This window comes from Rhinatrema bivittatum, chromosome 12 (assembly GCF_901001135.1).
Source record: "Rhinatrema bivittatum chromosome 12, aRhiBiv1.1, whole genome shotgun sequence".
Lineage (NCBI taxonomy): Eukaryota > Metazoa > Chordata > Amphibia > Gymnophiona > Rhinatrematidae > Rhinatrema > Rhinatrema bivittatum.
In genome coordinates, this window is record NC_042626.1 from 16,615,458 (window position 1) to 16,630,258 (window position 14,801).

General features: G+C 48.8%; 1 protein-coding gene across 4 annotated transcripts in view; it reads right to left on the reverse strand.

Annotated features, from left to right (window-relative positions):
• ADIPOR1 (adiponectin receptor 1) overlaps positions 1–14,801 on the reverse strand; it is a 38,381-nt gene that overhangs the window by 19,974 nt on the left and 3,606 nt on the right. The window contains exon 2 of one of the 4 annotated variants that reach the window (XM_029574147.1): positions 10,760–10,973. The exons of the other annotated variants lie outside the window; for them this stretch is intronic. The gene's annotated coding sequence lies outside the window, so the exon portion shown is untranslated. The remainder of the gene's footprint in view (positions 1–10,759; positions 10,974–14,801) is intronic. 4 annotated transcript variants of the gene reach the window in all.

The window sequence follows — 14,801 nt, forward strand, 5'->3', positions numbered from 1 at the left end:
CAAGGCCACTAGAAGTACTGGTCCCCTGTGGTGTTCGATCTTGTGGATGATCGCGCCCAATAGGGGCCACGGCGGGAAGGCGTATAACAGAGTCTCCTGTGGCCAGGTCTGTACCAGGGTATCGATTCCCTGGGACTGGGGTTCCCGCCTGCAGCTGAAGAAACTGGGTACTTGGGCGTTGGACTAGTTTGCCAGAAGGTCCATGGTTGGTGCTCCCCAACAGTTTACTATCAATTGGAATGCTGTGGTCTACAGCTTTCATTCTCCTGGATCTAGACTTTCTCTGCTGAGGTAGTCCGCCGAGACGTTGTCTTTCCCGGCAATGTGGACGGCCGAGATCTCTTGAAGATTCACTTCCGCCCATGACATTAGGGGGTCTATTTCCAGAGACACCTGTTGGCTTCTGGTTCCTCCCTGACGGTTGATGTAGGCCACAGTTGTGGCGTTGTCCGACATTACTCTGACCACTTTGCCTCGGAGTCTGTGACCGAACCTTAGGCAAGCTAGTCTGACTGCCCGGGTTTCTAGGCGATTGATGTTCCATCCCGACTCTTGTTCGTTCCATTGCCCTTGGGCGGTTAGTTCCTGGCAGTGAGCTCCCCATCCTCGTAGGCTGGCATCCGTGGTGAGTAGGGTCCAAGTTGGTGAGGATAGTCTCGTTCCCTGGCTCAGATGGGCTTCTTGTAGCCACCATCGTAGTTGGGCCCGAACTCTGTCCGGGAGCTGAAGCCGTACGGTGTAGTTCTGGGACAGTGGATTCCATCGTGATAGTAGTGAGCGTAGTAGGGGTCTCATGTGAGCTCGTGCCCATGGGACTACTTCCAGTGTGGATGCCATGAGGCCGAGAACTTGTAGGTAATCCCATGCTGTGGGGCAAAGTTTGCTCAACAGGGTTCGTAACTGGGTCATCAGTTTTGATCTCCTTGTCAGTGTCAGGATGACCTTGTCTTGTTTGGTGTCGAACCGGACTCCCAAGTATTCCAGAAATTGGGAGGGCTGTAGGCAGCTCTTGTTTGTGTTGACCACCCACCCGAGGCTCTCCAGTAGAGTTTTGACTCTGTTGGTCGCCTGGTGGCTTTCCTCTGGGAATTTCGCTCTGATCAGCCAATCGTCTAGATAAGGTTGCATGCGGATTCCTTCCTTCCTCAGTGTTGCTGCCACCACCACTATGATCTTGGTGAACGTCCGGGGTGCAGTGGCTAACCCGAAAGATAGTGCTTGGAACTGGTAGTGACGGTCCAGGATCGAGAAGCGTAGAAAACGCTGATGCTCTTGATGGATCGGAATGTGTAGGTAGGCTTCTGACAGATCCAGGGAGGTAAGAAACTCTCCCGGTTGTATCGCCTTTATTACCAAGCATAGGGTTTCCCATGCGGAAGCGAGAAATTTTCAGGTGACAGTTGACCGCCTCGAGGTCCAGGATGGATCTGAACGTTCCTTCTTTCTTGGGGACGATAAAATAGGTAGAATAATGGCCAATATTTATTTATTGTGGAAGCACCGGTGTTATAGCCTCTAAGGCTAGTAATCTGATCAGTGTAGCTTCCACTGCCATCCTCTTGGAAGGGTCGTGGCAGGGAGATTCCACAAACTTGTCCAGAGGGAGGTGGTGTAAATCCAGGTAATATCCCTCTCGAATGATGGATAGGACCCACTTGTCTGAAGTTATCTTGACCCATCTTTGGTAGAACAGGGCAAGTCTGCCCCCTATGGCTTCTCCCTTTGGATGGGTCGGCTGATTTTCATTGTGAGGTGCAGCTGGGGCCTGAGCCCATGCTGGCTCCCCTTTTATTGCGCTTGTTCCGAAAGGACTGGCTCTATCCTGTGGAGCGGGCTGCTTGGTATGAGCTTCTATATGGGTTGAAGCGCTGTGATCCTCTGCCCCTGGAAGTCCAGGGGAAGGAAGGATCGCTGGTTTCTCTTATTCCTGTCCTCCGGTAGTTGAGGTAGTGGGGACTCGCCCCATTTGTTGGCTAGCTTCTCTAGTTCGCTTCCGAACAGGAGTGTTCCCTTGAAAGGCATCCTTGTGAGTCTCGTTTTGGAGGATGCGTCGGCTGACCAGTTTCAGAGCCAGATTTGTCTTCTGGCTGCAACGGCGGATGAGACTCCTCTAGCTGCTGTGCGTACCAGATCCGAAGCAGCGTCTGCGAGGAATGATACAGCTGGTTCCAGGGCCTCCCCAGGAGTATTGTTCCTGTTCTGTGCTAAGCAGGCGCGGGTCACCACGGCACAGCAGGTTGCGATCTGTAAAGACATAGCGGAGACATCAAAGGACTGTTTGAGGATAGATTCCAGACGCCTGTCTTGGGCATCCTTGAGTGCTGCTCCTCCCTCCACCGGGATAGTAGTGCACTTCGAGACCGCGCAGACTATGGCATCCACTTTCGGACATGCCAGGAGATCTTTGGCAGCTGGGTCCAGAGGGTACATGGCTGCCAGAGCCCGGCCCCCTTTGAATGTAGTTTCTGGGGCATCCCATTCCAGGTCAATTAGCTGCTGGATGGCTTGTAATAGTGGGAAATGTCAGGAGGTTTGACGGAGTCCCTCTAATAGTGGGTTCGTCTTAGGTTCCCCCGAGGCACTTGTGCCCGGGATGGCCAGCTCTTTTAAGCTTTTGTGACCAGGTCTGGAAGCTCGTCCTTGGTGAAGAAGCATCTCATGGCTCGATGGGGTTCTGTCCCCGGGGGGAGTTCCCCTTCCTCCAGGGGTTCTGACTCCTCATCTGAGATGTCCGTGTCTCCAAAGGTAGGGCTTCTGGGCAGTGGGATCACTTCCCTGGGCATAGAGGATCCCGGCATGTTGAGGTCCTCTGGTGGAGCCTGTGACCGCATTATGGGCGGCCCCGGTTGCATGTGGATGAAGGTATGCAGACCTTTGAAGAATTCCACCCAGGAGATAGATGCCGGGTCTAGACTAGGGGGTGCTGTGTAATGCTAGGTCCGGTGTACCGCTCGAGAGGCTGGGGTCAAGGTCCGGCTGGGGGCCATGATTTGGGTCCCCTAGGGCCTCTTCGCACTGTACACACAGGGCCGTGGCCTCCTCATGCTGTGCAGCTCTAATGTGGCATGCTGGACAAAGGCCCCGAGCTTTGAGTTTGAGTTTATTTTCAGGTGGTGCCATGGCTTGTGCGCGTACAATACAGTTATGTGCTCCGGTGTGCGTCGAACTTGCGCATGTAGGTTTGGTGCGCGCTGTTGTGCGCACAGGTCGAAATTATGCGCCTGGCACAGTAAGCGAGTGGCTATGCGCTTCGCTTGTGCACCCGGTTCCTTTGAGCGCGACATTGTGCGCACAAGGTATTTGTGCGCACGGCTCGTCTCTGTGTGCACGATTGATACAGCGGACAGGGCGGCGAACGGAGCCAAAATGGTGACGGCGACCACACGAACAATATGGCGACCACCTCGGAGGGTCTCCACGTGGGAGGACCTTCGGATCTGACCGGGGTCCAGCCCTGCTAGGGCCGATCAACCCGGTGGCACTGGTCCCGGCTGGTGACCTGTGCGTCTCCTCGAGCTTCGGAGACCAGAGACTTTTAAGTAGATTTCTACCTTACCTTGTCTCGGCGCTTCCCGGTTTCGTTCCAGGCGGTCTCCGGCTGCAGGAGGAGAGGGAAAATACCTTCACCGCCGGGCTCGAGATTGCACCCGCTGCCTCTCAGCCTCACCCGATGTCGGGGGCTAGGTCCCCGCCGAGGGTCAGCTGCCGGACCGAGGCTTACCTCTGAGGGATCGCGGAAATCACCTCGGGAAATCTCAACTGGGGGATGGACCCAACGGGTGTCACCGCAGGAGAGCAAGGCTCATCTGTAGAGGTAAGATTTCTTCTTAAATTGGTTTTCTTTGGTAAAATTACTCTAACGCTGTGCGAGGGTGCATAGAGTCCCTAACTGCTATGGAGACGGAAAATACTGAAGAGCTGCACTTCCTGCAGGGGTATATGTACTAGGGCTGACGTCACATTGAAATCTGATCCGTCTCCAACTGCTATCAGGAGTACACTATACCCATTGGTCCTGAGTCCATCTGCTACACACTAGGAAAAAATTATTTAGAAAACCTGAATGCCAGCCAAAAGTTTTAGAATGTTTTTAATTCCAAAAATGCAGAAACACTGAGCACTGCGCAATATTACTCTAAAAGCAAGTAGAACGCTCTCCGGTTTGTCCTTCCAGCTGCCTGAATCAAAGCACAGGACCTCCGAACTTGCTTTCTCTGTCTTATCTGGTTACAATCTGCATGCTCTTGAAAACTCAACATTTTGAAAAATAAATTTTTATACAGCTTTTGTTTTTTTGTTTCACAATTTAGGGCTGCTGTGGTGCAAAATCCGAGGGAGCAGTACACAATGGGGGGTGAGCCAGTGACGTGCACCGACAAGGAGAGAACCCTTGGGGCGATGGGGTCTGAGGAGTGTGATACGACGGGAGCCAGAACTAGGAGGCTGCTAGAATGCATAACAGATAGGCACAATGGGAAAAACAATACGGAGGTCCCGGGTGGTACCTGTGTTCACTTCTGGAGGGAGTAGCCTCCAAAAGGGCATCGACAGACTAAAGGCAGTCCAGAGAAAGGCAACCGAAATGGCAAAGGATCTGCATCAAATCCCGAAAAGGACCTAAATTTGTCTAGCCCTAGAGGAGAGAAGAGACGGGCACGCACGCTTGTTTTTAGTATTGTTACTGACTTCAGAGTTATTTGAATTGTTAGGCATGACATCAAATACGAGTAAATAAAGACAAATCAATCAATTCAGCACCTTTCCCGTGAAGAACTCTCTTTCTTCCGATGATCCCGAGTTTCCTCGGATTTTCATGACTGTATTTTATTGTTGTAATCTTTCTTGAACAGGTTTACCGTATATGAGCGGAATGGAAGCTTTTTAAATAAATAAAATGTCAGAGCAAATGTAAAGAAGCAGCAAATCCCACAGCAGCCTACTGCACTAAATGCTAATCTGCATGTAAACAGCAGCTTCTCTCCAGAGGATAAGGGAACCTCCTTCAGATCTCTGACGAGAGCGCAAATTCCTAGTCAGATGGCAGCGAAGTAATAAATCCCTTAGATATTCAGGACCCATACTATTCTAGGGTCAAGATCTTGAACTTGGCTCACACTAGCACTAAACAGTCTCTTAGCTGCCATGTTCTGTAACAATGGCAATCCCCAATATAGAGAAAAGCAATCATCTAACCTGTGTGTTAATAAGAAGACATAATATGCATGGAATGGTCTCCCAGGGAAGGTGGTGGAGATAAAAATGTTAATGAGATTCAGGAAAGTTGGAGATAAACACAGAAGATCCCTAGTTGGAAAGAAGTGCGGAGAAAAACAAAGATCAGCTGGGATCTATGGCATTGTAACAAAATACCAGGTGGACTTTAAGGCCATCTGCCAATCATATTGCTTCGATGGCATTCCCTGCCCACTGAAGCTTTCACCTGACCTAACTGCTCCCCCATCTGTCACTCCCTGATCTTGCCCTGTAACTTCCCCCCTGTTGTCACTCCCTGACCTCTGTGCCCTTCATCTCACTCAGTAACTTCCCCCTGTCACTCCCTGACCTCTGTGCCCTTCATCTTACTCAGTAACTTCCCCCTGTCACTCCCTGACCTCTGTGCCCTTCATCTTACTCAGTAACTTCCCCCTGTCACTCCCTGACCTCTGTGCCCTTCATCTCACTCAGTAACTTCCCCCTGTCACTCCCTGACCTCTGTGCCCTTCATCTTACTCAGTAACTTCCCCCTTTCTGTCACTCCCTGATCGCGCCCTGTAACTTCCCCTTTTCTGTCACTCCCTGACCTCTGTGCCCTTCATCTCACTCAGTAACTTCCCCCCTTCTGTCACTCCCTGACCTCTGTGCCCTTCATCTCACTCAGTAACTTCCCCCTGTCACTCCCTGACCTCTGTGCCCTTCATCTCACTCAGTAACTTCCCCCTGTCACTCCCTGACCTCTGTGCCCTTCATCTCACTCAGTAACTTCCCCATGTCACTCCCTGACCTCTGTGCCCTTCATCTTACTCAGTAACTTCCCCCTTTCTGTCACTCCCTGATCGCGCCCTGTAACTTCCCCTTTTCTGTCACTCCCTGACCTCTGTGCCCTTCATCTCACTCAGTAACTTCCCCCCTTCTGTCACTCCCTGATCTCACCCTGTAACTTCCCCCCTTCTGTCACTCCCTGACCTCTGTGCCCTTCATCTCACTCAGTAACTTCCCCCCTTCTGTCACTCCCTGACCTCTGTGTCCTTCATCTCACTCAGTAACTTCCCCCTTTCTGTCACTCCCTGACCTCTGTGCCCTTCATCTCACTCAGTAACTTCCCCCTTTCTGTCACTCCCTGACCTCTGTGCCCTTCATCTCACTCAGTAACTTCCCCCCTTCTGTCACTCCCTGACCTCTGTGCCCTTCATCTCACTCAGTAACGTCCCCCTTTCTGTCACTCCTCGATCGCGCCCTGTAACTTCCCCTTTTCTGTCACTCCCTGATCTCGCCCTGTAACTTCCCCCCTTCTGTCACTCCCTGACCTCTGTGCCCTTCATCTCACTCAGTAACTTCCCCCTTTCTGTCACTCCCTGATCGCGCCCTGTAACTTCCCCTTTTCTGTCACTCCCTGACCTCTGTGCCCTTCATCTCACTCAGTAACTTCCCCCCTTCTGTCACTCCCTGACCTCTGTGTCCTTCATCTCACTCAGTAACTTCCCCCTTTCTGTCACTCCCTGACCTCTGTGCCCTTCATCTCACTCAGTAACTTCCCCCTTTCTGTCACTCCCTGACCTCTGTGCCCTTCATCTCACTCAGTAACTTCCCCCTTTCTGTTACTCCCTGACCTCTGTGCCCTTCATCTCACTCAGTAACGTCCCCCTTTCTGTCACTCCCTGACCTCTGTGCCCTTCATCTCACTCAGTAACGTCCCCCTGTCACTCCTCGATCGCGCCCTGTAACTTCCCCCCTTCTGTCACTCCCTGACCTCTGTGCCCTTCATCTCACTCAGTAACGTCCCCCTTTCTGTCACTCCTCGATCACGACCTATAACTTCCCCCCTTCTGTCACTCCCTGACCTCTGTGCCCTTCATCTCACTCAGTAACTTCCCCCTTTCTGTCACTCCCTGACCTCTGTGCCCTTCATCTCACTCAGTAACTTCCCCCTTTCTGTCACTCCCTGACCTCTGTGCCCTTCATCTCACTCAGTAATGTCCCCCTTTCTGTCACTCCTCGATCACGACCTATAACTTCCCCCCTTCTGTCACTCCCTGACCTCTGTGCCCTTCATCTCACTCAGTAACTTCCCCCTTTCTGTCACTCCCTGACCTGTGTGCCCTTCATCTCACTCAGTAACGTCCCCCTTTCTGTCACTCCTCGATCGCGCCCTGTAACTTCCCCTTTTCTGTCACTCCCTGATCTCGCCCTGTAACTTCCCCCCTTCTGTCACTCCCTGACCTCTGTGCCCTTCATCTCACTCAGTAACTTCCCCCTTTCTGTCACTCCTCGATCGCGCCCTGTAACTTCCCCCTTTCTGTCACTCCTCGATCGCGCCCTGTAACTTCCCCTTTTCTGTCACTCCCTGATCTCACCCTGTAACTTCCCCCCTTCTGTCACTCCCTGATCTCACCCTGTAACTTCCCCCCTTCTGTCACTCCCTGATCTCACCCTGTAACTTCCCCCCTTCTGTCACTCCCTGATCTCACCCTGTAACTTCCCCCCTTCTGTCACTCCCTGACCTCTGTGCCCTTCATCTCACTCAGTAACTTCCCCCTTTCTGTCACTCCTCGATCGCACCCTGTAACTTCCCCTTTTCTGTCACTCCCTGATCGCGCCCTGTAACTTCCCCTTTTCTGTCACTCCCTGACCTCTGTGCCCTTCATCTCACTCAGTAACTTCCCCCTTTCTGTCACTCCTCGATCGCACCCTGTAACTTCCCCTTTTCTGTCACTCCTCGATCGCACCCTGTAACTTCCCCTTTTCTGTCACTCCCTGACCTCTGTGCCCTTCATCTCACTCAGTAACTTCCCCCTTTCTGTCACTCCTCGATCGCACCCTGTAACTTCCCCTTTTCTGTCACTCCTCGATCGCACCCTGTAACTTCCCCTTTTCTGTCACTCCCTGACCTCTGTGCCCTTCATCTCACTCAGTAACGTCCCCCTTTCTGTCACTCCCTGACCTCTGTGCCCTTCATCTCACTCAGTAACGTCCCCCTTTCTGTCACTCCCTGATCTCGCCCTGTAACTTCCCCCCTTCTGTCACTCCCTGATCTCACCCTGTAACTTCCCCCCTTCTGTCACTCCCTGACCTCTGTGCCCTTCATCTCACTCAGTAACTTCCCCTTTTCTGTCACTCCCTGATCTCGCCCTGTAACTTCCCCCCTCTGTCACTCCCTGATCGCGCCCTGTAATTGCTCTCCTGCTGTCACTCCCTGACCTCTGTGCCCTTCACCTCACTCTATAACTGATCCCAGGTCATATCATTCCTGTCAGCACTAGAAGAGATGCAGAACACCTCATAGTCCTGCCTTTGCTTGCCTCTGTAAGTGATTTGTCCAGACATGCACAGTCTTCATACCACTGCACTCATTTACATCCGTCTGTATATAAACTTCATTTCTGTAAAAATGGAAAACAGAGCCCTATCAAGCGAATTGGTGACCTCAGTCCCAGGTGCAGTAATAGCCATTATCACATGCAAGCTAATGAGTTCATGTTGGACATAAGTGGCCATTGGGATATCCCCCCCACCCAGCATGGAAACAGATCTCTGTGCCATTCGGGCAGAAGTGTCATGCCAGGAGTGGATGATATTGTTACTTTTTGTAAACATTTGAAAGCCCTTCTTTTTAAGAAGCCTTCAGATAATTCACAGTGACTTTAAGTGTTGCTGTAATTAACAGGATATGAATTCTGCATTTTTTCATTCACTTTTTGTTTGCTTTTATTATTGTTTATATGTATTTTATGTTTATGCGCTGTCATTTGCTTAGCTTGGTTATTCCAATATAGGCGGATGATGTAATCCGCTCTGAAGTGCCTGCAAAAGCAGAATATAAATCAAAAATAAAGATTTTAATAAAGATAAAAAGAATGTTACCCAAGCAAAGCACCCCAACTTTTCAGGGAACATGGACCCTTTTCAGCCTAAAAATTTTTGCAGACTTTTTTTTTTTTTTTTTTTTACATGAAATAAACGATGTGCACTCCAGAATCATTCATAATGTATAACACTGCTTACTGACCTAAACTGAATACATAGGGAGGGAAATTTTCAAAGCTATCTAAAAATTGCCTCATAATTGAAGACTGAAGCCAGCAGTGCCTTCCACCTCCCACTCCTGCTGCAATGGGGAAAAGGACATGAGTTTAGAAAAGTTACAGGTTAGCAACTCAGTGACCGGACCAGCACCGGTACCTGCAGAAGTGCAATCTCATTTTCTAAGGGAGACTGCCCGCGGAGATTCCTTTTGAAATCTCAGGCCAACGTTTGTTCTGCGGAGTTTTATTTTTTATTTTGAGATTACACTAATCTCCAAATAAATACATAAAACTTGTCCAAACCTTCCAGAGGATGTGGTGAAAGCTATTGGTGTGGTTGTGTTTAAAAAAAGGTTTGAACAAGTTCCTGGAGGAAAAGTCCATAAGTTTGGAATCTCTCTGCCCCTTGGGATCCTGCCAGATACTTGTGACCTGGACTGGCTGCTGCTGGAAACAGGATACTGGGCTTGATGGATTTTTCGTCTGACCCAGTATGGCAAGTCTTATGTTCTAATGCTCTTATATTCTGCCTATTCACAGTCCTAGGCAGCTAACGATAGGAACATACACATTATAAAACAACATTTGAAATAGCATGATTACCACACAAACAACAATAAAAGCAAAGCAGATGCTTGAAAGTATGCGTGAGGTTTTCAGAATTAAATCCCTGCATGCATGTTTCCTTCCCCAACCTAGTCCTGACCTGCAGGTCGTTCACAGCACAGCCACTTTTACCCTCAGTAGTAGGGAATAGTTATTTTCAAAAGGCCTTTTCCTGGGGATAATAAACAGCTGTTTACCCACACAAAACGTTTTGAAAATGACCCTCCCTGAAAACTGACCCCCTTTTAGCCTGCTTATCTTTTATACTTCTTATAACCACATACAGAAAATATTTGCAAAATAATTTAGATTTTAGAAAAAGCAAAACAGCCTGCTTTTCAAAGGGAAAAGGCTTATGAGATCTCCGTGTCTGTCGGTGTGTCCTCTAAATAACTTTTGAGTTTAATATCAGATCCACACCTGCCCGTTGTCTCTTTCTCCATCCTCGATCTCTGGCAGTCATCTCTTCCGTCTACCTCCTGAATCAAGGTGGTTCTCTATCCCTGATCCAGCATGATTCCTGAGGGTCCTCCCCTTCTCTCTCCCCGATAGGCTGCCATCTACTCTTTCTCCCCTTGACCAGGTCAATCATGGACTCCTGTCTCCCTCTTTTTCCTCCTTTATTCCTTCTCCCCCTCATCCTCTCAACCTCAGTTCCATGTGCTCCTTTCTTCCTCTTCATTCTACTCACTTTTTTTGGTGCAGTTCTTGTCTAGTGACAGAACATGTGGCAGTAGCAGGAAATGCGTCTCAGCACTGTGCTCACCCTGCTTTCTTCTGATTTGCTTACTGTGCAGCAGTGGCTGCTGAAGCTTCTGACAGCTGTGATCAGCCCCTCTCTTCCCCACAAACTCATAGTACAGCCATGGGGTTTATGACTCTCATGGGCTGCAATCGGTCCTTCTCTTCCCTACCTCTGCAGGACACGCAGCAGTGTGGGACTGCTTTGAGGTTCCTCCTCCTGGCCTGCAGCAACGTGGGGTGAAGTTTCCAGGGCAGCAGGAGACCCCAGTCTTACTCTCTTGGCCTGTGGCAGCAGCCCAGCTTAACTTCTTTGTGGCGGACTCCAAGTTGGGAACCTCTGGTACAGAATAACTGATCTAGGGCCAAGGAGAGTCAAGGAGTATCCTAAGTGAGAAAGAAGGGGGAGGTGAGAAAGAAAGAGGTCATGAATAATGTGCTAAGGGAGAAGATTTAGTGGGGAGAAGATCACTAGAGATTGAGAGGCCGATGCAAGAAGACCTGCGCATCCTCATCCCCTGTGTGCCCAATGCAATATTCTGAGAAAGAAATCGAAGCAGTGGAAAAAAAAAAAAAAAAAAAGGCGCGCTAGGGAAAACTAAATCTTGTACTACTCTCTCTAAACAACCCTAGGCTACCAGGGGCCACATTTATCGCCACACAGAGGACCACATTTTTTTATGTTTCTCGTGAGCACGTGACTGAGTAAACTTTACTCCACCAGCAGAGCTGCGTCGGGCGCGCGTTCCTGCGTCGGGCAGTAACAGCTAAGGTCCTGGTCGCTACTGAATTACATGTGCAGGGCGCAGTCCGGTATGCGTGTGCTGGGGGCGTGTTTTAGACGTGCTAATCTCCTTGCTGCACCGGACGCTATTATTGCGCTCCCAACCGCAAGTAAACCCGTGTGCTAGGCTGGGCTCAGCTCACTGCGTGGGCCTGGGAACGAGGGGGGTTTCAGTGGAAGGGGCAGAGCAGACCCCAGACCACAGGGCAGTAATTCTGAACTCCACTATACCAAGCGGTTTCTGCGATACCCAAAGTTTCTCTTACTCCCTGCTCTGACTTTTCTGTCTCAGAGTCTCTCTCCTTACTCTTTTTGGAATTGGCCCCTTTCACCCAAAGCAGCCTATTACTCCTAAACATTTCTATAGTGCTACATGACATGCGCAGCGCTGGCACATTTTCAGTTTGAAAAGGCTCTCAGCAAGCGATCTGCTACTTCTGTATCCTTTATCCACAAACTTCTGAGAAAGGCGTAGTTACTTACCCTTTGTCATTTGAACTCTAGCTTCTACCACAGCTGCAGTTTGCTTTGTGGAGCTGTGGTCTAGCGGTTAGAGCAGTGGGCTACGAACCAGGGAAACCAGGATTCAGATCCCACTGCCGCTCCTTGTGACCTTGGGCAAGTCACTTCGCCTCAGTCACTTGCCTCAGGTACACACTTAGATTGTAAGCCCTCTAGGGATAGGGAAATACCTACAGTACCTGAATGCAATCTGCTCTGAAGGGCCAAAAAGTGGAATATAAATTAATAATTGCTGTCATCACAGCTGTGCAACGGATTGCTGAGGCCATCTGATGACCTTAGGCTAGATTAAAGGATTAACTGGACGTCGAGCAGCACAAGCAAGGACAAAACATGTTGCAGACAAACCACACTAAGCAGTAGAGATGTGCATTTGTTACATCTGTTTCAGTGGGTATGCGTGTTCCTCAACGATTTTGTAGTACAGAGTATGTGTGTACTTTTAATGATGATTCACATGCATACTCTCAGTTTTCCCGCGTGTACTAGAAAGTCGGCGAGGTACGTGCGTTATCTGCCGAAAAAGATGTAACAAATGCACATCCCTAGTACCAGACCTTTATGGAGAGTGAAGTCAGCTTTGAGCTTTTTCTCTGTCTCCATCTGCTGGCAGGAAGAGACAACCCTCTTGACAGGACTAATCTGGCATGGGCGAAAAGGAAATCAGGATTATGAAGCATACATTTATTTATTTATTTTACATGTTACATCATTTTTTTTGTGCCTAAATTATATACACATACGTGTATAAGATAGGTAGAGAACATAAGCTCTTCCTCGCACTGGAAATACTGATGCATACTGAAATATATGCACATAGTTTCTGAGCAGAGCTGTTCAGTATTTTATAAATTGTGCAGCTATACATATTGGGGTAAATCTCTGTGCGTCCACTTGTGCACGCAAATGCAATACCTGAAATAGATCTGAAAGTGAGACTATCTTTTTACTGTGTGCCCTTGCAGCTCATTTGCAAATAGAAACTACAGTACACGTGTGCTAAAAGTGCCCATGTACCTTGCACTGTTATTTGTCTGGGCAGCCAAGGGAGTTGGGAGAATAAATAAAATGTGTGCCTTGGATAATCCCACATCCCCCAAACACCTCTTTAAACACGGATTCTTTCAGCCAGGTTCATCCGGATAAACTTCTGTGAGCACTGTCCTTGGTAGAGGGATAAAAAAAAAAAAGCAAGGTAGGTATGACTACGTAATTAGACTATGGGGGAAAGGGGAAAAATGCTGACTGAGGGGTTTAAGCTAATTGCCGTATTGGAGTCAAGGAGGAATTGTTTCGCTAATGCAGTTTTATAGCTGCAGGTACTCGGTGTTTTTCTGCTGTCCCCTGGATTATGGCACAGACGCCGTAGAACAGTTATTAAAACTGAGAGCAAGTGATTGAAGGTCGTAGTACACTCAGCTCTCGGGGGAGGGAGGGGTCCTTTAGGCATTGTGGAGGGGGGAGCATTTAGTTTGCAAATGTTCATGACTGATATTCAGCTGAAATTAACCCTTTCCAGAGTGGCAGAAATCCCTTTGTATCCAGGCAGAATTCTCTCTCTGTCCCATGCTGAGGAGCACGCGTGCCCGCTCTTCTCTGACCTGCTGAATATGTAATTATACAGCGGTTAGACTGAAAGACCAGAGCGCCATAGAGTCCAACCTTTTCCTGGTTGCCTAACAGCTCTTTAACCAAAAAAAAAAAAAAAAAAAAGCCAGAAGCTTTGTGAAAACGTAAAAGCAAAAAAATGCCTAAAATAAATCACCAAAAATTGTAACAAATCAACTTAGCTTTCAGAAAACTGCTCCTCCCTTATAATTGTTTTTCTGACCCTGCTAACAGTCCCATTCTTCCATAAGCAGCAGCAGCACCATTAAACAAACACCAGCCTGACAAGGACCAGGGGTTTCGGAAGCACGAAAGCATAGTGTCAGCAGAATTATTACATCCCTGGATGTCACCAAGCCTAGCATAACACCCCACATCAGCAACTGAAAGCAGTCATGGCTCAGGAGCTCGGGAAAGAAATGAACTGCCTGCATGGGTAACAGGTTTTTTTTGTTAGCTAGGCTCTCAGAATATATAACCAATGTTACAGAAGCCAAGAATATAATGGCAGACATGGACCACAAGGCCCGCTCTGACTGGTTTCCCTACCTGCTTCAATACTGCAAAGACCCTACATGACCCCTGGCTTTTTACTCACATCCCCACCAACGATCCCCTGCACTTGTTCCAGCCTTCCTGGAATTCTGAGACCATTTTGATCTCTGCCACATCCATTAGGACTGGTGGGAATTTTGGGGGTGTAATAATCTTTGGGGTGCAGTGCTTCTATACCTGAGAGGACAGCATTCTGAACATTACTACCTGCTCATCACTCAGCAGAGTGGCTGCTACTTGTGGACATATGGGGCTGTTGGTAATATAGGAGAACAGAATACCTCTCTTACAGATATATAATCACTCTCAGGCCAATTTCTAGGATAAAAATACAAATAGACTGCAGAGCTGAATGACATAAGAACATGTGAAATTTTATTATTTATGTAGGAGAAAACTGGTGAAACATTCTGTAAACGAGGCATTGCATGCAAAACCCCTAAAAGTTTGGAGGATTTTGCATGGTTTCTACACGAAGCCCTGTTTGTGAATTTTTTCACCAGCAACAACAGCAAGAGGAAATGTGGAAAAAAGGATTTGCACTCACAAAGTGGGGAGTAGCTGGCTTGTTACGGCAGTTACTACCCCAAACCAAATAAGCCTGATACTTCACTTTCAATGCATATCCAGCATAGCTCTCTGCTTTAACGGCAGGGGAGAAGAAAACCTGATACTTCACGCATATCCAGCATAGCTCCCTGCTTCAACAGCAGGGGAGAAAAAAACTGATACTTCACGCATATCCA